This window comes from Manacus candei, unplaced genomic scaffold (genome assembly GCF_025592945.1).
Source record: "Manacus candei isolate 608988 ecotype Guabito, Panama unplaced genomic scaffold, ASM2559294v1 h1tg000005l, whole genome shotgun sequence".
NCBI lineage: Eukaryota > Metazoa > Chordata > Aves > Passeriformes > Pipridae > Manacus > Manacus candei.
Genome location: NW_026138053.1, coordinates 22,115,430 through 22,137,017, shown reverse-complemented (window position 1 = coordinate 22,137,017; position 21,588 = coordinate 22,115,430). Strand labels below are relative to the sequence as shown.

The 21,588-nt window shown below is 48.3% G+C and overlaps 1 long non-coding RNA gene across 1 annotated transcript in view; it reads left to right on the top strand.

The window, feature by feature from the left end:
- The first annotated feature begins 1,823 nt into the window (after positions 1-1,823).
- Positions 1,824-21,588, top strand: part of LOC127479937 (uncharacterized) — a 71,428-nt gene continuing 51,663 nt past the window's right edge. Inside the window, exon 1 of the long non-coding RNA XR_007907729.1 lies at positions 1,824-2,215. This is a non-coding gene — a long non-coding RNA (uncharacterized LOC127479937). The remainder of the gene's footprint in view (positions 2,216-21,588) is intronic.

The window sequence follows — 21,588 nt, the reverse complement described above, 5'->3', positions numbered from 1 at the left end:
CTGTGCTCTCTTGTTGACGTCAAAGGCAGCAGGTAGGCAGAGAAACTCCATGCCGACTCCCAGGAAACCCTCAGCCTTGCAGGAAGCTGCTGGGTCAGCTGGGTAGTAAGTCTGCCAGGAATCCCTCCTTTTCCATGCTACTGTGTGGTCTCTAAAGTCCCTGCCAGGACTGTAAATATATTCTTGCCAGACGTGCAGACAGAAATGCTTTTTTCCCCTCTCAGCACCCCTGTGTGCTGAACAGGGCCAGTGGTTTATGTGCCTCTCTGGGGCAAGTAAGGCTGAGCCATGTGTGAGGTACTCAGGCTCTTACCTGGAATATGCTGTAGAAGTGATACTTGCTGGATATATACGCACATTTCAGTGCTTGAAATTTAAATAATACTGGGTACCTGTGGTGGGCTGACCCCAACGAGCTCCCCAGTGGCCACCCAGCCACTCTCACTCCCCCTCCTCAACAGCACAGAGAAGAGAAAATAAGTTGGAAAGGCTCACGGTTGAACAAATACAGGTAGGTGAATTACCAGTTACCCTCACCACCAAAACAGACTCAGTTTGAGCAAACTAATTTATTGCCAGCTGAAGGAGGTTTGGATGGTGAGAAATAAAGACAAAGCAACACCTTCCACACATTTCCACCCTTGTTTTTTCCCTTTGTGCCTTCATTTCCAGCTCCTCTAGCTGTGCAGGGACAGCGACTGAGGCATTAGAAACAGCTGTGTGTTAGAGATGTGTGGGAAGTGGAGGTCATTAATAATTAATAAGTACTATCTGTGTCTGTAGGCAGGTATTTTTACCCCTTCAGTGGAGCAAGCCCACATGTAATACAACCTCCAGCCAGCCAGGGAGCAGGTAAGGCTGCCAGCACTTTAGGCAGCACCCTTGAAATGTGTTGTGTTTACATTTGTAAGGAAATCGAATGTTATCGTATTGTAGTTGATGTAATGCTTTTATTTCCAATGTTAGCTAAGTTCCCTAATATCAAGCTTAAAACCTGAAGGGCTGGAGGACTCCCGTGGGGAGCATGTGTTTGTTTTGTGGGTCGTGGCTGGAGCTACCTGAGCTGCTGGAGATACACTGCCCCCAGTCCTTGTGTGTGTGTTCTGGAAAGGATGGTCTGAACTCTGTTAAAAATTAAATTGACCGGCTAGTGGCTGGAAAGGAAAGCCTGAATAGAAACTGAGAAATGCCTCTTTTTAGTGAGAGACAACTCAGAGCAAGGAGGGAGAATAAAAGAGAGGTAAAACAGGTTTCTCTGCAGTGCTTGGTGCTCACAGCCTGACCTTGCCTCCAGCTACCAACACACTCTTGCTGCTACAGAGAAGTCTCTGTCACCCCAAAGGCTTGCCCTTCTGCCACAGGCTCACACCATGATTCCCCTAGGACTCATTCCCTGCCCTCCCCATGAAGTCTGGCAGTGTCTGCAAGATTTCTGGACCTGGCAGACAAGTGACTTGGTGGGCAGCCAAGAAATGTGTTCGGGGGAAGGTTAGGACACAGAGGTGCCACAGTAAGTGCTGGGGAGTGGGAAATGCCCTGAATGCCTTGCTTGAGACTGGAGCTGGATAAAGATGAGTATGAGGGCTGACTGAAGGGTGGAGCTATATTAGAGCACTTCAAACTCTGGATGAGCAAAGAGTGCATCCTTTCACTTCATAAGGACGTTAAATTCACAGATATGGTGTCCTTTGTCTCAGAGCCTGGTATTTTGGGGACACTGGTCTGAACTGACTCTCAGTGTGCAGTTTGTGATGGTGTGGGTACATTTTCACCTGAAGGGAAGCAGAGCAAAGGTGTGGCCACACACATTAACACTGCAAGGGATTGGAGCCAGGGATTTTGGAGAGGATTAGGATTTGGATGGCCAGTGGCAGGGGTCTCCATGCTCAGTGAAGCCACAGGTCCAGCAACATGTTCTTTGGTGACCCAAGGAAAGCTGCATGACGGGTCCTGGCTGTAGGTAAGGCAGCTCCAGGATTCAGCTCCCTGGCACACGCACCACTAACCCTCAGGTAAGCTGGTGTCCTGCCTGTGTTCCTTGGCTCTGCCACACGGTGCTGCCAGGAGAACTTGTGGTTTGTGACATCAGCACCCCCACCTGCCCGGGCAGTGCACATTGTGAGACAGCAGCGTTCCAAAACAGCCTGGAGACAGCGAGGCCCACAAGTGAATCATAAGCACTTGCGTTCTGCAGATGACTCTTCCACTGGGACGGGTGAGTCACAGCTGTGCTGGTGAGGGCTTGGGGGTAGACTGGGTCTGTCCTTCCACGAAGGATGGTGGAGCCTTCCCTGGCCCAAGAGCTCTGGCACCACCATGGCCTGTGCTGAGCTGAGAACCTTTTGAAAGCTCCTTCCATCCCACTGTTGAGAAAGGTGCTCGCTCGATCCCGCAGCAGTGCCTATTCCCTGTGACCAGGTGAATGCTTGGGATGGTGCTGAGGGTATCCAGCAGTGCTGTCTGGCACCCACGGACTGGGTTCTCTCCATGGTGCTGCAGGCCAGTGTAATCTCCTGTCCCATGTCTCCTGCAGGGCCATGTTGACCGCCTGTGCTGCCCTCCCAGCCGTGGGGGAGGTGATGCTCAGAGTTTCCTTGATGCTTGGTGGTGGCGGGGGCAGCAAGCGCTGCTGATCTAAACTGTGACAAGACCTTCTTCCCTGAAATTGCTGGGTTTAGCCTTGGGTGGTTTGTGAGTCCCTGGGAGCCTGAAGAGGGATAGTACTGGTGCCTGGCTGGCTGGCAGGCTTGTCGTGGGTTTATCTTAATCCCAGAAATGAGGCTTCCCCGTGGCTGGGACACAGAGGTCATGGCTTGTGGCTGCTGGATGAGGCCTTTGCAAGGCTGCATGTTATCTCCAAAGCTTGCAGCATCCCTTGGCGAGCCCTGAGCTCAGGAAGACATCTTAGGAAGAGGTTCTGGCTCCTCATGGGCCAGGAACTCAGTGACTGGGAACTACAGGGTGAGCTGACACATGCCAGCACCCTGCTCTACTTGTTAGCCCTGCCTGGTACAGGAGACTGGACAGGAACCCTCCAGAGAGCCTTTCCCACTTTCTTATCCTGTGACTCAACACCAGGTGCCAGCCCAGCCCCAAGCCAGAATTGTCCTTTCTCTGTGCACTGTAGCTGCACTCAGGGTGATATTCTCACGCAGGGAAACCCTCCTCCAGCATCCAGGGAGGAGGAGAGGATGTGCAGGAGGGGATGAACAGCTCCTCCCCCATTCCAGACACCTTTGGGGTGACAGGCTTGTTCCACCCGTAGGTGCTCGTGGTGGGCTGTCCCCCGTGACGCCTCTCTGCCACCTGGAAGGGAGCAGATCAGCAGCAACTGTGATAAACAGCTCGGGGCTTATTAGAACATCAGATACAAACAGAAAATGTTTCTTCTTTATTTTGTGGAAAGAGCTACAGGAAATCAAGCCACCTTGGGCAGGAAGTGGAGGTTACAGAGAACAGGGACAGGACAGCCGGGGGGGTTTGTGTGCTTCTGGCAGTGGTCTTGATCCACGGCTGTTCCACCTTAATTTCCTCATAGGGTCTTAGGAGCTTCAAAGGGCTTTGGTGAGGGGGAGCAGGGATGTCAGGTCTGTAGCCAGAGAGACAGTTTGCTTTGCTGTGCATCCTGCGCCTCCCAGCCATGGCTGGATGGGTACTCTCAGGAAACAGCTCTGCAGGGAAGGGTCTTAAGTCAGGACAGCTTATGAACTGTGATGAAATATATGGAGGTCTTGAAGGCTATGGCAGGGAAGTTTAAAGGGCACAATTGAAATGAACACCCTGCTTTACACATGCAGATCTGCAGACTTGTTGATATGTGACTTCTGGATGCAGGTATCAGGTATAACCATATCAAAGTGGGTTCTGGCAAAATCATACCTGGATTGCTTTAGAATGTTAAGCGGGAAGCTGAATTCAGAGTAATCTTAAAAGTAAAATCCCTAGGAGACTCAAAAGTAGATTAGGATCCTAATAAGTTAAAGAATGTTAGAGGTGGCTATTGCCAGTGTTGTGTTAATGAGACTATTCACCAACTAGGCACAGAAGTGTCACTTCCAGCTGTACCCCTGAAGAGCTTCAGACAAACAAGGTGATATTGAATCTCTTTGGGACTGGAGCTTTCCCAGTTCTTTTGAAGATTTGTCACACGGTTCTCTTGGGACCATTGTGGGCTGATTGTGAGATGAAGTGTATCAAATTGAAAGTTTTAGGTTGGCTCATCAGCAAAGCGCTCAGTTTTGATGTGGAAGCAAAGGGCCTGAGTGTACAGAAGGGAATCCTTTGATATCTGGATATAGTTTGCAGCCTTCCATTGTTCTTCCTCTGCCATTGGTAACCCGTTTAACTGAGACATCCTTACCAAGAGGTGGTACACTACTGTCTTCGTGGCTCAGCATGCAAAAGGTCTTGAACAAAGTCAGACATTTGTAACAAAATTTTCTTAGGCTTGGAAAGGACTGTATTATTTGGGTAAGCAGGAGTTGCTGGGGAAAGTGGAAAGAAGTGAGAAGAGTGTATTGGATTTACACAGTAAGGTTTTGGTAGTGGGGAGGCTACAGGGGTAGTTGCTGTGAGAAGATGCCAGCAGCTTCCCTTATCTCCGATATAGCCAATGCCAGATGGACCCACCGCTGGCCAAAGCTGAGCCCAGTAGTGACACTGTACTGCCTCTGGGACAATGCATTTCAGAAGGGGAAAAACCTGCACCCTGGCAGCAGGAGAAGACAGGAGTGAGGTTATGTGAGAAACACAGCTCTGCAGGCACCAAACTTGGTGAAGAAGGGAGGGGAGGAGGTGCTCCAGGTGCTGGAGCAGAGTGCAGACCATGGTGACTCAGCCTGTTCCCCTGCAGCTTGTGGAGGTCCAGGAGGGAGCAGATACCCACCTGCAGCTCATAGAGGACTCTGTGCTGGGGCAGGTGGAAGCCCAAAGGAAGCTGTGACCCAGTAGGAGTCACCTTCACTGGAGCAAGCTCCTGGCAGGACAGTAAACCTGTGGAGAGAGGAGCTCCTGCTGGAACTGGTTTGCTGGCAGGATTTGTGACCCTGTCAGAGCAGCCTGTTCCTGAAGGACTACACCCTGGGGAAGGGGTCAGTGCTGGAGCAGTTTGTGAAGAACTGCAGCCTATGGGAAGGACTCATGTTAGAGAAACTTGTGGAGGACTGTCTCCCATGGGAGGGACCTCATGCTGGAGCAGGGGAAGCGTGTGAAGAGTTCAACTCCTGAGGACAAAGAAGCAGCAGAGACAATGTTTGATGAATTGAGCACAACACCCATTCCCTTTGTCCCTATGCTGCTGGGGGGAGGAGGTAAAGTATTCAGGAAACTTTAATCTGTATGATACAAAACCACTTTCTGGGATGGAGGGACCCCAGAGAAGGATTTTTCTGGGCAACTCCTTGTGGCTCACCCGTGGCAGGTAGCAGGAAAGTCTTTGAGCTGGAATAGACAGAGGACCAGAGACCAAAGGCAGAAGTGGGTGACTTTCATCTCTCCTACTCCTTAGCCAACTTTTGCAGTATTTGCCTTGTAGTGACAATGTAGCTTAGTGTTGAAGTGTTAAAAACTACCATTCTTGGGGAAGAATATAGAAAGGTTTTACACGTAATAGAGGAAGGCCTGAGACTCAGTGGTGGAAAACAAGCTAATCTGGGGGAAAACGGATACACCTGGTGATTAGTTAGCCTGAGAGATTCTGATTTGTTGGAATCCTCCACACCTGTGTGGAGACCAAGGCACAGAAAAAGTTAATTGTCCTAATTGGGCAGATTACTTAAAGCAGGGTAAAGGAAGCAGGATTTGGTTCAATTGTGCTGTGCTGGCTGGCAGGTAAGGCTGTTTGCTCTCTTACTTTTGTGCTTTAAATTCTGTAGCTTAATGTTCCTGTTCAGGACTTGGATTTTGCTGTGTGTATTTGAAACTGGTCTGGCTTTGTGCTAATTCATCTCTGGTTACTGAGAAAGTGCATCAAAAGGAGGCTTGGATTCTTAATAATCCACCAAACATCTGTTTCTGGATAGTGCTAGAGGGTGGACAGAGGCTGTGGGGACCTTTTGTCTGACCCAGGAGCTGGTGGTGTGCTGTGTGGTTACCACGTTTTCTGTGTAATTGCTTGGAATGATGTCTCTGGTGGTTCTTTGGGACAGCTGGTGATATAGAGGCTGGACAAATTGTGAAGGTGGCAAAATCCTATTCAAAAAGAAATGTTCTGTTTCCCTCCTGTGTCACTGATACCTGGTCTGCAGAGGGGGATTGGTGCACCTTGGCTCTTAAAATCTCAAGTCCTGTCTGTGCTGCCTGGCTGCAAAAATGGTGAAAGCTGTGCTCCCATGACTTGGCTACTTGTGCAGCTCCATATCACCCTTTTTGCAGGCCTTCGGACAGCAAGACCTTCAGGACTGCAGTCACAAAGGTGTTCTTCTGTGGTCGTAAACCAAAATGTGAACTTTAAGTCTCGCATGAGAGCGAGTGAGACTGTACTAACCAGCAGTCACACAGGGATCAAAGAGTGTTTACAGGAAAGGAAGCCACCTGAGAAATCACTCTTGATGATTTTGCCTGATGATCCGTGCTCCCACTCTGCACCTCTGAGCACTGGCTCTCCCTCAGGCAGCTGCCTGACTTTTAAGGGCCCAAGTGACTAAACAGGTACGTGCAGGGCTGTGCCCCAACACAGGCACTTCAACTGGAGTGTTCCCAGCTTTTCTGCCGTGAACCCCTTGGAGTAGAAGGGGATGCTCTGGGCTGGAGTGGAGCAACTGCAGGCACTGGATGGAGCTGACTGTGGATTCTGCAACGTGAGGTAAGGGGGAAGAGGGACTCTGCGGCTGTACGGCGTGGAGGGACTCCTGCTCCAAGGTGGGGTTGGGTGCTGTGCCTGATGTGGTTTGAGTCTAGGAGAGGTGTTGGGGGGCATTTCTACGCAGTTTGTCTCAATCTCCCTCAGCGCTGTTTCATCAGAAGCAGCGCAGTACAAGTGCTTCCCCTCTGAAAGCTGATCTGGTGAGATAAGGTACTAGGTAGGCATTTCCATTAGACATAAAAGAAAATAACCCTTTTTCCACCACCACCACCATACTGGTTCCATACCCTGGAGGAGTGAGATGAGAGGAGGCAGGAGGGCTGAGTGGGTAGAGCTGAAGACCAGTGCTGACTCAGGGTCTAGCAGCAACCCAGGACTTCTCTGTGCTTGGGTAGCCCATGTGGGAAATGGAGCAGCAGCATTTGGAAGGAATGGGCATCCACTGCTGCTCCAGATGTCAGTAGCCCCTGCACAAGTGGATCTTTTAACTTGTTTTATGTCTTGTCCTTGCCTTGTTGTGCCTCAGCTGAGTGTGCTTCTAGCCTTCTCCTCTCTGCAGTGGGGCTGGAAAAGGGTAAAAAAGACCCTGTGTGTGTATATTGATTAGCTGTATTGGGGGATTAAAATGCAAAGCCTTCTCCATTACTTATTTTTCATTTTGTTTTCATTTTCATTTTCAACTGTTGTGTATTGCCTTTGATTTCTTTGTCAAAGGCTGAGCACCTTCCTGCCAACTTTCTCAGGGCTGTGCCCAGTGTGAGGTCCTCCTGCTATATTTGGTGCCAGTGTTAACCGTGCTTGTCCAGGGCTGTTGAGTGAGGCTGGAAGGTGGGAGTCCTCTTTCCATAAGTCCCTGGGAAGGTTTTTGAAAGGTTTTGAGTGAGAGAGGTTAATTCCTTGTGGTGTTGTTTCCATCCTGTAATACCTCAAGTTCTCAGCCATGCTGAGAGATGTGGCAACCAGGGGGTTTTGTATCAGAGCTCTTACTTTTCCATATATGAAATGAGCTGACTTTAAGTAATGGGAGAAGTACCATTTCTCTTTTTAAAGCCCTCTTATCTTGCTCTAAAACTCCCTGCTTGGGTGAATGTACTGCAAACTCCTAGGCTTACTAATTTGGTTTTTTGCCAGGGGGTGCATGTTTATCAGCAGGTTTTGAACAACAAAATGCTTCTTATTTCCCAGCTAACAGAAGAATCTTCATTTCAATCCTTGTTTAAAAACCACATTAGTGGCTTACTTTACTATGCTGGCTGGTAAATGGAGTTGGTTTTTTTTTTATACCCTTGGGGATGATGTTGCAAAGGATTTAAGGTCTCTGTGCTAACTGTAATTCTGCTGTTAGGACAATAAGATTCTTGTGATACTTTCTCCTCTGAGATTTTATCCAATTTTTCTGATTTTTTTTTTTTTTTTTTTACTATGTTGATTTGGAATTCTGTGAGTGTTGCTCTCGGTGAAAGTGCTGCTGGCTTCATCCTGCCCTTGACTGGAGGCTGTGGCAAGGGAAAGCTTGGTATCAGATGAAGTGTCCAGAGGAACATGTGGAGGGGGCTCCCTGGGTGGGAGGCAGAGAGAAAGGGAAATATGCGGAGGCTGAGCAGAAATGCTGATGGCTGGGCAGTGTGTGTGGCATTGGAGCAGACCCAGAGGGCCCCGAACTCTGAGACAGGGGCACTGCGTTTGTCAGCCCTGGCACAGGGCAGGGGAGAAGTGCGAGCAGTTCTGCGTGCTGTGTGATCAGTGTTATAGATACCCAAATAAGTAGGAAAAATGCTATCCTCCTGGTGATTCTGCCTCCCCCAGAATCACTTGCATCTGGATTGTTTTTACCCTGCCCACATGTTTCACGTTTCGGCTGCTCCAATGAGCACATGAAACCACCCTCCCACTGCTGAGTGACTCACACTGTCACCCCTCCAGGAAACCAAACGATCATCTCGCTGTAGCTGATAGCGGCGGCTCCTCCTCAGCTTCACAGGTGGTCCCACGCCTCCAAAAAGCTGCTCGCAGCGGCTCCAGGGGCATCCCCACCTCCTCAAATTCAAATGTACTCTGGAGATCAGAGAGCCGAGCTCCTCCGCTGCAGCCCGGGGTTGGGTCACCTTTGCACGGAGCAGGCGGGGATTCCTCCCCGGGTTGGCTTTTCTCTTTCCTGCTTTGAGCTGGGCTGCCCTTTGAGGCTGCCCCGCTTTGTTCTGTGCCCCAGCCCTTTCCCTGCGGCAGCAGCACAGTCACGGTGTTTCTGTGCAGAATAAGGCGAGGATGCCTTAGGGGAAAGCCTGATGGAGACACCGCGTGGGGGTGGGAGGAACAGTGCTGCAGGAGCGGTGGGAAGGCTGTCTCTCGCTCTATTTTGGAATTATGCTTGCTCTAAATAAGAACTTCAGTTTGTGGGAGCGGTCTAGCGTGCACATGCTGCTGCCAGGGCAGTCCCAGTGCATTGTGACTCTTGCTGTTTCCATGTGAGATTTTTCTTTGCTTGGTGAAACAGTGGACATTCAGGATTTCTCTTGTTTCTTCATCCTACCTAGATGGTGATCCATGGGTGTTTGACTGTAAACTGTCTGAATAGATGTGAACCCTCTGTCACTCCCATGCCCCTGCCACCCCTTCTCCTCTCCCAATTGACTGAGGAAAGGCTGAGTTTGCTATGAGCTGGAATGATGGGGGTGGACACAGGCTATCTCCCTTTCAAAGCGGGGGCGAAACACGAATTAAGTCTGAAACTGCCTGTTTGGTTACTCCAAAGCATCTGTCAGGGTGGTGTGTATATTACTTTTAAAGAATATCTATAAGTATTCAGTCTGTTCAAAGCCACCTAGCCTCATGGGAATTCAGTGCTGCATCTTCATCCCACCAGAGTGTGACTGCCGAAAGTCACAGCTGTGGGGGTGTGGGACAAGATTGAGTGTGTTGGCACCTGGAGGGTGCCCTGCAGCTCACAGCTTCCTCAGCTAGCAGTTTCCCTGTGAGATGGGTATTAAGATGTGTATTGGGGACCTTTCAAATATCTTGGGCCACAGAAGGAAATGCAAACCCTTTAAAGCAGTCAGGTTGAAGGCCCATGCTCTGTTCCTTGGAGAAAATCCCTGCAGGACAGAGGGAAGAGCAGAGGTGAGATCCCTGCACTGGATCAGTAGGTGATGGCTTCAGTCCTGCCACCCTCGGGAGGGGCTGTGCTTGTTGAACTCTCTCATTACTGGTGCAACACTGGGTTTCCTCTGTCAGTTCCTCAGTGCTTTTTATTTTGGGTTGGCAAGATCATATTATCATGACACTGACACCTGTTATCTTTCTCGTGTGGAGAGATGCACAGATGTTTTACCAGATATGCATCACACAGTCTGCGTGCTCTCTTTTGCCATAAGGACTGACCTGAAAAATAGCCAGAGCGCTGGATTCATCTGGAAGCATTTGATTTGTGGCATGGGCTCCCTAAATGACCTTATTTAATTACTGGCTCTTTGGGGCACGTCGATATGTTCCGTGTGTGTGAAAGCCCAACATGGGAACACCTTGGTTTTACTCTGACAGTACAAAGAGATGGTAGTGTTGGTGCTGCTGGTGTTGCTCTGTGGTGGCCCTGGTGGAGCTTGAGCACAGACCACTAGATGTCTGTATAAACCAGGGTGTGACAAGCAGCAGTCCCAGCTGTGGGTAATGGGTTTGTTGGCTTATCAAAAGGGGAGATGGAGCACAAGGTCATAAATTTCAGTCTTGTGCGGAGAGCTCAGGAGGGTGGCAGTGAAGGAGGGGATCAGAGGCAGGTCCTGCAGCAGAGTGGGATGGTGGATGACCAGGAGGTGTCTTGGAGGAGTCTGAGGCCAGGCTAATGCTGCCACCTCACAGCACCCTGGTGGGATATGCTGTGCCATTGTGGTCAGAGCTCCCAGCAAGCAGCCCCTGCAACCCCAATGAAATCTGTCCCTTGCCAAGAAACCTTGTTTTGTTTAATGGCTTTTGCTCTTTGCCTGTAGTGAATCCTTCCAGGTGCAGGCTTGACATCACCTCTGTGGTACAGTTCTGTCTCTGCTGTGTGAGGGGTTGGTGCAATTGTGCTTTCACTGGGGAGAATGTGCTTTCTCAGCTTGGAATTTCCCCGTGAGATGGGCATTAAGGTGTGTATTGAGGAACTTTCAAGTATGCTGGGCCACAGGGGGAAACACAAACTCTTCAAAGCTCCAGGTTCAAATGGTTCTCCACACACCATTGCAGCAGCTGTGCCTCTGAGCACAGTGACTGCTTCGAGCAAGGGCTCACAGATCTCTTTGGAAAGAGAGATCAAGGTGGTGAGAAGGAGCCCAGTCTCTCTTCCCTTCCCACTGGCAGAGCAATGTGTGCCTCTGCTCCCCAGATCTTCAGGTGTTGGTTGAACCTGTGTCCCACCCCACAGAGCTGCGTTTCCTTGCCAAAGCAACTTGCTTTGCTTTGCCTCTGCAAGATAAGGTGCTGCCAGTACCAGAGGGCAGCTGCCCACCCACAGCTGCTGGGAGGTAGAGGAGGCTCTCCTTGTATTAGTCCTCTTGCACAGATCCTCTAAACCCACTAGAGGGCAGGGAAGGTCTGTGAAAGAGCAGAGTGGCCTCGAAACCTGCTGGAGAGAGTTCAACTGTCCCCGGGGTGAGATCCTGCTGGCTGCTTTCTGGAGTCCCGGGGCAGGCTGGTCTCGCTGCAGCCTGGGCTGGGGTAGGAGCAGTCCTTCGTTTCCCAAATCACATCCCCTCTGCTATGCTCCCCTGAGACCGTCCTGCATCCTCTACCCTACAGGGTAGATCCTTTCTACCCTGTACCATCTTGCTTTGTCCCTTGTTCCTGCTCCACCAGCCCAGGCTGGAGCACTGCCTCAGCCTGCCTGGGATGCTCAGCCCTGTCGTAGAGATCAGGGAGGCTGCTCCAAGGAGGAGCAAGCAGCCTCTGTGCATGGAACATCTGGTGTTCCATGGGTGCCCCATGGCTAATTTGGAGGGCTCAGTGGCTGAGCTGGAGTGTGAGCCCCTGAGCCACAAAGCACAGGAAGATTGTGCAAGGCAGACAGCACCTTTGCAAGGTAATGGAGGAGCAGCACGTCCCCCTTGTGCCGGCTGTGTGGAGGAGTTATGGCAAGTGGCAAAGTCCAAAGGGACTGTGTCCCCTTACCAGAGATTGTGGGTTAGCCCAATGCAAGGGACATCTGTGGCTGGGGGGAACTGGCCTGTGATCTACACACAGCTGAGCCTTGGAGCTCGGTAGGACTGGGGGGAAGGTGTAGCCATGGGAAGATAATTACTACATGCTGTGCTCCCTGGGCTGCATCACACTGAACATGTGCATGAAGTTCCTGGGTGGAGGGACTTCAGGAAGTGGCTGAAGGCTGGATGGCGTTATGACATGGTCAGAGCTGTGGGTTTTCCCACAACTCCCAGGAATGTGGCTGTGGTCTCTGAGGATGCTTAGTTATACCTATGCTTGCTGCCTCATCTAACAGAGGCCAGGGTAAGGCAGGCAGAGTGGGCTGCAGCGGAAGATGAGCCAGAGGATGCTGAGATACTGCGTGGGGGATCAGAGCCACAGCACAGGGGGGAAATGTGGAAAGGGGGTGATGTGGCAGAGCTGTTCCTGTCTCCTGCCCTGATCATTAAAAGAAAATGTATCTGGTTTTCTTGAAGGAAGCTTGGGCTTTCAGGAAGATCTGTCTGCGGAGGTCTGTGCCTAATTAGGATATTACTCAATGGTGTTTGTCAGGACCAGCATTTGTAAAGTATGGAGCAGAACAAGTGTCTCTTGGGGATCATCTTCCCCCCCCTCCTTTTTTTCTTTAATTCCAGTTAGCAAGCCATTCTATCCAAAGTTTGGACAGATAGTTTCCAAATTAATTGCTTAAATCATAGTATTGGACATGCTCTGATGTACCCTTTGAGGGTACCTTTGAGGAAACCAATTAATCCATGTTTCAGGGTAGTCACCAATTCTTGCTCCTGTGTGCTCCTCACTGTTGCACCTATTTTTGAATCCAGCAGATATTTGCCAGCTTGTGTGTGAATGATAAGGGAAGTGGACTGTATTTCTTTCCTAGGAAAGAAAATTTGAGTGTGTACATTTCTGAGACAGCTGAGAACAGAGCATGGAGCCCAGTGAAGGCAGGACTAAGGCTCAGCTGACTACCTTGCAGCTGGGCTATGTCGAACCAGGAGTTTGCATCCCGTGCCAACAAGGCTTATGTGCACCCTCTGACAGCCTAGCCACATGAATTTTTGATTTTAGAACTTCAGAGCTCTGTGGATCAGTGTATTTGGCTGATAGTCAGGCTTTTAATTCTCTAAGCCCTAGATTTATTCCCAAGCCAAACAGATGTACTGTTAATACTGTTTGAGCTGCCTGGAAATACTTGCCCACCGTTTGTTGCTGAGCAGAACTGCAACACGCTGCCAGATAAGGTCAGAGACATCTGACCTTTTTTGCTGGGTGCTCCCTCCTTTTGAGCTTTCTTCTTGTAGAAGCATCTTTGTCCAGCACATTAGCCTGTTTTGCTTCCCGTGACTTGGCTGGATGCACTTCTATAGCACGTAGCCAGTAGGACCAGAGAGAACACAGAGACGAAATAGGGTCAGCTAAGAGCACAGCAAAGATCAAAGGAGGGGAAATAAAGTGTGGTCCGTGTCTGGCCAGAGATCTAATTTCCAATTCCCAGCTGAGGAGGTTTTCAGTAAGTGCTGAATGAGCAAGCTGGTGCCATGGTAACTGGGTACACATTTGACATCAGCAGTATCTGTGGCTGCAATAATCGATCAATGTTTGCAGCCACTGCTTGCAGCTGTGACTTCTACTAGACAATTCATGCTGATTTCCTCTCTTTGGGTTGAGGGTCCCAACACACACCCTGTTTTGTGGTATATGTTCTGTTATTTTGGCTGCTGCCTCCATAGCAGAGTGCTGTGCATTCGCCTCTGGCCTGTTTCTCCCCAGTAACCAAACTCTTGGTAGCATGCATATTGGTGGGACTTGTTCTTATGGTTTGGCCTCATCGCTGCTACGGTGGCATTCTTGTTGGAGATGTTGGGAGAGGACTTGAGATCATCACCCAGGCTCACAGTGACTTACCGTACGCTCAGACTTGTGCCATGTGCGAGCGAGGTGACCTCCATGTGGAGATGATGACAAGGGAAAATACATCTTAGAGGGGTAAGGTGAGATCAAGAGCTGAAGGTGGGAGAATTTGCACCCACCAGCTGACCTTGTGAGGCCTTCCTAGCTATGTTCACAGAAGATGTATGACTAGACCCTAAGCTTGGGGTAACACTCAGGCCTGATAAGGCTTGTTTTGCAGCTCTGTGAAAACCTTATTAGCTACACTAGTGAGATGAGTCAAAACCTTCAATATTCAGTGTCCTGCACTGGCATCTCTGAAATGAGATGCTGAGCAAGTCTGGACATGCTCCTATCTGAAGACAGCTGCTTATTTGACTGACAGCTTTTTATTGGTAAGCTTGGAAACTTATTCCTCACCCCACAAAAATGTTTCTCTAAGGGAGAACTAGCTGAAATTACCCATGAACCCAACATTGTACTAATTTCTTTGCTAGCCTGATAGATTCTTTTGTTCTTAAGATGGTTCTCTCAGTGTCTAAAAATGCTTTGATTCCTCTGGGCATCTTTCAAGCAAGCTCAGAACTGTAGCCTCTCCCACCTTATGAGCTGGTTGGTTGGCTGGCTCTGATGTGGTTTGTGGTTACATGTAATGTTGCTCATGTGGCCATCCTGTGCTTTTGATTTTCTGAATCACCAGTGAGTGCACTTTCACAAGCAGGTGTGAGCCTTGCTCAGGAGATGTGTGTAAATACCACAGAGAGATGCTGAGAGGCTCAGCTTCTTCCAACCTGACCTGCAGGGTCCCTGTGCCTGATGGAGGTGTGGGTGTGTGGGCTCCAGGTGCTGCTGCAGCAGGTATTGTGGAGCCCAGCACCAGTATTGTGCAGACACCTCACCAGGTACAGTCCTTGCCCTGAGCTGCTGTGGACTCCAACCACCCTCCAGTGTGGGATGAAGTTCCCCAGGGTTAGATGGTATCTGCTGAGCAATAAGAGCTGGGGATCCAGTCTCATTCCTCACTTGCCAAACTATCACCCCTCTATTGCTGGGTTGATGCAATGCTTGAATCTTGAAAGGTTCAAAGAGTCTTGGTGTTGACCTGAAGACATTACTCTACTGGTGCCCATTCTGTGTGTCTTAAGCAAATAAGAGAGTGGTGTCCCAACTTGCCAAACCAGCTCTAACATGTCAATGGCAGAGGCCAGGTATGATGCTGCCATTGGAACACAGTGCTGAGACAGTGCCTTTTCTGCTAAAACACGGCCAAGCAAACTTTGTGGGATCTCTGATTTCTCTAAACTGTAGGTCAGGCACAGGTGTGTCAGAGGCTGGGTCCAGTGGGTGCAGGTGGAGTTTGGAGCCACCATGCTGTTGCTGGTCCAAACTCTGAGGTTTCTCACACAGAAATGGTATGTCCTGTTCTACTGGGCTGTATGGAACTAGATGCCATGAGGAGCTGGGTTCAGTGCATCTGCAGAGAAATATCATGAACCATGCCAGCCCAGGGGAGACATCTCTTGACTCAGCAGGATGATAATGAAAAACGCGTCACAGTTGATGAACCAAGATACTGTTTAGAGAAAAAGATACCTAGGAGCTGGAGTTGTGTTGGTGCACAACCCTGGTGCACAGGGTCTTCCTAGCACACTTAGACTAACTTGCAGGTTGTCTGAGTCTCTCTGGTGTATGTGTGCTGCCTCAACTGCATCTTCACCTCTCTGTCTGAACACTGCTGAGCTTACAGCAGTAAGTTGGCAAAGACAGCTAAACCACAAAGAGGAGCTTTCAGAAAGGCCTGGCTGTTGAACAGCAATGTGAAGTCCCCACTCCTCTGCTGAAAGATAGCCAGAGATACAGGACACTGTTTTGGCAATGGTAGTAGATGTACGGGGTGTTTGAGCAGTAGTGGGAGGATGATAGGAAAGAGGGTGCCCTGGATGAGAAGATGATTGCAGCTCTGCTCCGAAATGGCACCCAAGGAAACAAATCTGGTCGATGAAAGGCGCGAGCAGAAGGAATAGTGAAGCTGGAGGTGAGAAATAGAAACCGGTGGTTGAGGTCACCCAGAATCGAGACTCAATCAGAGAAGAGGTTTCTTAGGAAAAAAGGAATACCATTAAGACCCTTTTTAGAAAGGTGAATGTTTTGCTGTGTAAAAATCCTGAGAGATTTCCCATATAACTGCCACTTGGAGAGCTTCTGATCCCACCCTCACAGATGTGAAACAAATCAGAGGGTACTGCAAGCATCCCCTTGAACCAAAGAGTCTCTTTAGCACTTCTGCAAAGGAAGTGACCTTTTTCTTTGGTATTTTCCTCATGCCATCGAGTTCATAATCCTCTTCTGCCTCTTTTAAAAAATGAAAGAAGAAACACCATACAAAGCAAATTAGCCAAATCTTAGTAGCATATCCAGGATATATTACAGATGGGTGCCACTCAGCTTGCTAAAGTTTTTCTGCAGTGTTTTCTTATGTCACTCATTTTGTGTAAGTCAAGCACTTGTGAGGCCCTTAGAAATGTTTGCCTTCTTGCCATCTAGATAGGTGCCCTATGCTTCTATTAGCAAATTTTATTTGGAAGTGCTTTGCACGTCTGTCTCAGTCTTTTGGCACACTGGCCCAATTAATGTTCAAATCCAGCGTTCAGGGCCTGGCTCACTTCCTTTCATTGTGTTGTGCAATGATGCACTTCACTTCCAATATCAGAGACTGGTGGTGCTGTGCAGCTGTCTGAGAAAGGTCACCGAAAGTCAGAGGAGTTTCACAAAAAACACAGATGAAAAGTTGACTCAGATTCACTGAAATGAAGAAAACTCTTCTTTCTTTTTCTTCTTTTAGAATTATGTTTTTTGTGAAACTCGCTGGTTTTGCTGTGACCTTTATCTTTTACTCAGTCGTAAGAGACCTTGTTTTGGCAGGTACATGGGGAATGACTTTAATACAGTGTGTGCACCCTATGCTCAGTGCTGAAGGGTGGATTCAGATTTCCTGTGGCAATCCTGTCACCAATGGCTTGTCTTAAAGTCATCTGCTGTTGCTGGTGCCATGTGTGTGCCCTGGGGGTCGTATCCAGAATTGTTCCCTTCATCCATGCAGGTGGTAGAGGGGCACCTCTTCTGTGATTTGATGCCATCCTACCCGTTTTTCTTGCCCATCACTGGCAGAAAAAGATCTTGAAAGATCAGAGCAGTGGCCTCTGTGTGAGTGGCAGTGTTTGGTACTGTTCATCAGCCTGGCCTGAATTTAGAGGGTTTTGCTGGCATCCAGCTGCCGTGCCAGGCAGATGTGCTGTTAGTGTGGCTCCTACATCCTTTGCTTGTGGCACAGTATCTTCTCTGCGTGTAACCAACCGTCAGTATCTGATGAGGTGTCAAGAAGGTGCTATCGAGAATAGAGAGCACTGAGAGGTTTTGATGCTCTAGGTATTTCTGGGGAGGGGTGTGGTAAGAGGTCACCGTTCCAGGTGACATCAGGATGCTATGAAAAACCTGTCAAGTGTCGCGTCTTGCTTTGAAATCAGCAGGTATTGGCTGTGGCAGCTGATGGGCTCTGTGTGGGTTGCTGGTTCCCGCAGACACCACTGAAACCGCTGTTCTTGCCTTGCCACTGCCATCTCGAGAGAGCTTGGGAGCACAGTGGGGCCCCGGTGACACTGCGCCGCAGGTGGGAAAACATTCCCTCCTGACACACCTGCCTGCCCTTTGGAAGTTCCATATATACGTGAGTCGTACCTGACTAAGTTTGTAACAAAGAGAGAAGCTTTCTCAGAATGGAGTGAGTTGGCTGCCAGAGACAAATGTCCCAGTGCTGCAGGATGGGTGATGGTAGGGGGACTTGATTCTGCCCAGACACTGTGATTTTTAAGGAAAAGTGAATTTAAGTGCTGGTTGCAGAGCAAGCTGTAAAAATGGGAGGCCTCTCATTTTGGTGTTTTGAGAGCTGGAGATGAGTGAGTTCCTCAGCTGCAGCGCTCCTAGCCCAGGATATTTTTGCCTGTGGAACTTGCTTTTTAACTGTAGTAATAGCCTAGAGCTCTGGAACACTCTTAGGGCTCCAAACTCAAATAGTCTTTGTGCTATAACCATTCCCATAACTCTAGGGACACCTTTCCTTTGTCCCCTTCCAACGAGAAGTGAGTGGGAGTCACTGTGCCTCACCAAGCCATGTAAAAGGAAGGGAGCTTGTCTAGGGCATGTGGGTCACTTCACCATTAACAGATGCAAAATCCCTCAAGGATGGTCCCAGCATCACCAGCTTCAGCATAGCCTAATCAACCTGCACAGTGTGATTGGGTGGATCAAGTGTAAATGCATGTGAACATCATCTTTGTTTTGTGTAGCTTTGAAACCAGATGGCAAGCTGGGAAGAGAAGGCTGATGTTGATGAAAATGTGTCTTTGGGAGCCTCTGGTAACACTTTCACAAGACTGTAGAGAAAGTACAGCCTAAATTCTCAAGTAAATCCAGAGAAGTCACTTTAAAGCTGTACCCTCTCTCTCTTTTGGAGTTACAGGAACAGCAGCTGATATCCTACATAATTTTGAAGGTCTATGAGGTCCAAGTCCTGAAGTCATTTTCAGGGCATGTCCTTATTGTAAGACTACAAGGCTGGACTTCTCAGTGAGTTGACTAGCTGATCAGATAAGGTGGTGTGCTTTCTGTGGGTTGAAACAGGGATTGAGTGTGTGTAAACAAAGAAGAAAGTTGTCTAGATTTAAGTAAAGCTGTGATTAAAAACTTTACTGGGGTAGAACCTGCAGAGGAATCATCGGGCCTTGGATATACAGCTGGTTTAAGGTGCCTTTAGACAAAGTAGCTGCATTTGCTGAGCAGTAGGAAATGTGTGTCTTTTTGTTGGCCCTCTTTGGTCGTGGGTGAACTGCATCTGAGAGCAGGGGGGTCATGCACTCTCCCCACTGATGCACGAACACACTTGTGCCTCTGATCTGTAAATCCTTAGAGGTTTGTCTGTCAGGCAGTAACTCTCTAAGCTTGCCGTGAGTTGTTTTCAGCCCGTCAGGAATCAGTTGGAAGCTGATGGGAAACAGGCAATTGAAGTTGAAGTTCACAACTTGAACCTCACTAGCATAACTTGCTCTGCCCCTTCACCAGCTAGACAGCATTCAGTATGTAAGTCCACAGGAAATGACTCCTAATTAGACAAGACAGAGACTGCTAAGAGGTGCAATACGAGTTGCTCTATTGGGAGACAATCAGCTATACCAAAATGGAATCTTGGGATGACTGGACATGAGGGGTACTCCCTAGGGCTCAACCTTAACTACTCTTTTCATTAACTCCCCCAAAATGAAAACCTGTTGCTGATTAAAAAAATGTGTTTTGGATAGAAGTTAGGAAATAATTTCAGCATGGGGGGAGTGCCAAAATATCATACCAGGAATACTTAGACCAAAGTAGAAGAAAAGGGCTGAAACTCAGCAGTAGGATGTTCAAGGGTGCTCAGTGACTAATAATGAAAACCTGTTCTTAAGCAGGAGTCTCATCAGTTAGAAAATACTGAGAAGAAGAAAAGGTGTCTGTGTACTGGCCCATCACAGGATGACTACAAACCATCTATGTGATGTTCTTGTGAAAAAAGCTAATCTAGTGTGAGGGTCCACCAGGTGATTTGTGGTGGGGTCTAGTCCCCTGCTGTGGCAGTTGTGAAGAACAACAGTGTAGATGGGAGCTCCTGGCAGTTCCCTGTGGCCATCTCCTTGGTTTGCTTCCTCCTGCACTCACGTAGGATGAGGCAAGATAAGTGGGAAGTTGCTGGGACAGTCTGGGAACACCTTGTCTGTGTCCTTGCTTTCAGCTGAAGTTTGAAGCAGTGGGTATCTAGACCTGACTTCTCTTTGTGTTGAAGCGGTACCATCGTTTGGAGAGACCAGAAAATGCTGTTCTGAGCACGGCTGGAAGGAAAAGAGCTGGGTTTGTGTTTTAGCAACAGGAGGAATTTCTTGCCTGGAGCCATGCAGGTGTGTGTCAGTGGCTCAGTGGTGGATGGGTCACACAGAAATAGCTTTTAAACAGAAATTTTCATTTGGAGAAGTTAAACATCACGGGCTTTATTCTTTTCCCAGTTGCATCCTCCTTTCTGAGATGTACTCTAACCCGCCTCAATGTGAGTAAAATCAAGAGCAGCTCTTGTATTTTCAAATACATCTCTGCCTGTGTAGCAACTGTCAAATACAAAGCTTACTCCTAAAGCCACTGGTTTTAAAAGAACCACTGGAAAGTTTAGGATTTCACTTTGACTAAGGCTGTTTTTCTTTTTATGGGAACATCACAAAACCTCTCCTTTCTTGATACAGTTTTGAGTGAACAGATGCTGGGATAGCCCCTTTGAGGGAGCAGTCTGTTTGTTTAGGTTCATGTGAAATTCAGACTCAAAGGTGAAATAATTAATAGCATGTGCATTTGTTTTTGTTTTGGGAGAATGCTTATAAGCCAAAGTACATGCTACTCTGATCCAGATACTGAAATCATCCAGACAACTGATTCACAAAGGCTGATTTTCCAGTAAAACTTTGTATGCTGTTAAGGTTTGCCTGAAAATTTAGCGCAGGAAAGTCTTTGGGTCAGAAATGGTTGGTATTTTTTTTATATATATATTTTTTTTCCTACAGTAAAGTCTAAACAGGTCAGATTTTCTTCAGCAAAAAAGTATGACTTGTTGAGGGTTTCTCTTGATAAAGCAGAGACTTTTTTTATAGTTGCCAGTCAAACAGCAACAAACTACAGATAAATTGCCAGCGCAACATGATAAACTCATCATGGTATGAAACCAAGTCGCTGCTCAAACAGCACCACTAACAAATTCCTTGTGGCTTGATATTAATGTTTGGTCTACCTTGTTACAGATAAGGAAATTGAAATTATTTTAATATTAAACTAAGAAACATACTGAAACTTAGAATTTTCAGAAGACAATTAAACCGTCATTTTTATTTACTGTAAGCCTTCTTTGTCTTATTTTCTTACAAAAAGAAAGACTACTTGGACTACCAGCACTTGCTTGTGTACATGGGTATTTATCTGGAAATAACTGCCAGCTTCAGCTGGGTAATTCTGATTAATGAAGTATTTTGGGCCAGCAGTACTGACAGTTTTGACAGATGAGCCTGTGACTGACTGCAACACTTTCTGGGGTTGCTACCACAACTTCTCACAGACATTTTAGTTTGAATTGGCTCTGTGAGTCATTTAAACCTATATCTTATGCTGAGAAGTGTAGCCCTGATCACAGGTGCCTCTGTGTCTCTTTCTGGGAGAAGAGCAATTCCTTTGCCTGCTCCAATGTGTTGCTTTGTGTGTGAGAACTGGCCCTTGTTACCTGTGCTCAGGTGAAGTCTGTGGGGCTGCTCACCCACAGCATCATGCAAAGAAGCTGTGATGCTCCCAGGAGAGAAAGCTGGCCTGGGAGCTCAGCGAACCCAGCACAAATCTGATACCCTCTCTGTGCCTCAGTTTCTTAGGAGACAGGGACAATAAAGCCTGCCTTCCTAGGAACAGATATGTGAGGGTGAGCTTGGAGAAAAACAGTGACTGAGAAATGTCTGTAGGTTCTAGATGTGACACTTCACGCAAACCAATGCACTGCTGCTTTGCAAGGGGTTTTGTCACCCTCTGCTTGGAAACATTTTTGCCTAAATTGACAGCCCTTGTAGGTGGAGCTGTTTCTTTCTCCCCAGGGAAACTACAGGATGAGACTCTGT